Genomic DNA, 2,224 nt, shown 5'->3' with positions numbered 1-2,224 from the left:
ACCTTTTCAGAAAAAATTAAATTTTTCAGTCATATTCACATGAATTGATATATTTATAATTTGATTAATATCTAGTAGATCTTCCTTTCGCTTTAGGTGTCTATTTACTTGTGACCACTCTGTGTATGTACAAGTGCAGCAATTGTAGATTTAAATATCAAGAAATAATAATAACTTCTGAGAAGAATAAGTCATGTACTTAGAGCGAAACTAAAAATATACCTGGCCATCAGTATAGCTAATTAAATATACTTTTCTTATGTTTGAACTTATAAAAGATTATAATGCATTGTTACATTAGTTTTTAATAGATGGAAGCACCAACATTGTGTAGTTTTCATGATGAAACTCGTAAGATTGCTTAATTACAATTTATTAAAATTATATCTTGATTTTATAAAAACAAGGATTTAGTGATTTACAGTGCATTGCAAAAGTATTCACCCCTACCATTACCAATAATGTCACATTTTGATGAAATATAAATAATGTAAACAATTTATTTCTAATGAACTTGTTTTTATTAAAAACTAATGATTAAAAGAAGGGTGAATGTCAGCAAAACTTGGAAAGAAAATATATAAATTTAAATTTTTTGATTGCATAAGTATTCAGTCCCTAAGTAAGTACTTGTGGAAGCATCTTTGGCAGCAATTACTGCTGTGAGTCTTTGCACAATGGGCTGTTGTAATGTATGCCCATTCTTCTGGGCAAAATTGCTCCAATCCTGACAAGTTCATTGGGGATCATTGATAGACTGCAATCTTCATGCCTCGCAATAAATATTTTCATTGGATTCAAGTCAAGACTTTGACTGGACCACTCCAGGACATTTGCTTTCTTATTTTGAAACCACTCCAGTGTGGCTTTGGCCTTGTGCTTTGGGTCATTGTCCTGCTGAAATGTGAAATTTTGACCCAGTTTTAGATTCGTGGCTGACTCAAGCAGGTTTTTCTCTAGGATTCACCTGTACTTTGTACCATCCATCTTCCCCTCAATCCTGACTAACTTCCCAGTCCCTGCTGATGAGAAGCATCCCCATAACATGATGCCACCACCACCTGTTTGACTGGGTGATGTGCGGTGTTAGGCTTGTGCCATATATAATACTTTGAATTTAGACCCAAAAGTTCAATTTTTGTCTTGTCTGACCACAAAACATTTTTACCACATGTCTGCAGTATTATTTACATGCTTCGTCGCAAACTCCATATGAAATTGAAGATGATTCTTTTTGAATAATGGCTTTGTGTAGGGACCGAGATATTGTTGATGTATGATCACTGACACTCATCTCAGATATTGATCTTTGCACTGTTGGCTTTGCCATGACATCCCTAACCAGTTTCCTGCTTGCCTGGCTGCTTAGTTTGGAAGGACAGCCTGATCTAGGTAGAGCCTGGGTGTATTGAAGCACATTACACTTCTTAATGATGGATTTCACCATACTCAAAAAGATAATCAGTGACTTTGAAATTTTCTTGTAACCTTCTCCTGATCTGTGCTTCTCTACCACTTTATCCTAACTTGTTTGGAAAGCTCCTTGGTCTTCATGGTTAGTTTGTCTTATCACTATGTGAGTTGTGACCTGAACAGATGCACTTACTCTTAAACCACTTTGATTACAACCAGACAGAGACCATTACACTAATTTTGTGACATTTTAGATTAATCTTTTGCACCTGAACTGATTTAGGGTTGCCATAGTAAAGGAACTGGATACTTATGCAATTGAGAATATTCTAATTTTCTTTGAAAATCTAACGTACTTACATAATATCAGCATTTTTTTAGCTTTCTCAGTTTGGGGTAGATTGTGTAGATTCTAAATATAAAGTTCCATATGAAAGTCTCATTACTGCAAGCTCAGATGGCAACAAAATGTGGAAACTTTGCAGGGGGGATAATACTTTTGCAAGGCACTATACTTAATCATCAAGTAAACTCAAAAGGAAACTATTACCACATATTGTATTGCACGATGTTTGTATGCATATACTTAGGTTGTCAGGTGTAAATTTGCAGTGAAAATGAATGCCGATAACACAAATTTTTAGTATAGATGCGTACGACAATATAACAAACATGTCTGTTTCAACTTGTTACCGATAAATCTTTGGTAAGAAATAAAATGATCAAACTTACAAAATCAAATTCAGAATTTTCATCTTTAAACATCACAATTGAAACACTGACCCCCCCCCCCTCGATTATGCACGTACTG

The 2,224-nt window shown here is 34.7% G+C and overlaps 1 protein-coding gene across 1 annotated transcript in view; it reads left to right on the top strand.

Annotated features, from left to right (window-relative positions):
- Window positions 1-2,224, top strand: part of LOC106471238 (balbiani ring protein 3-like) — a 60,126-nt gene that overhangs the window by 28,998 nt on the left and 28,904 nt on the right. The window lies entirely within an intron of this gene.

Source organism: Limulus polyphemus, unplaced genomic scaffold (genome assembly GCF_000517525.1).
Source record: "Limulus polyphemus unplaced genomic scaffold, Limulus_polyphemus-2.1.2 Scaffold4489, whole genome shotgun sequence".
NCBI lineage: Eukaryota > Metazoa > Arthropoda > Merostomata > Xiphosura > Limulidae > Limulus > Limulus polyphemus.
Note: the sequence above shows the minus strand (reverse complement) of the source record. Positions and strands in the feature narration are given on the sequence as shown.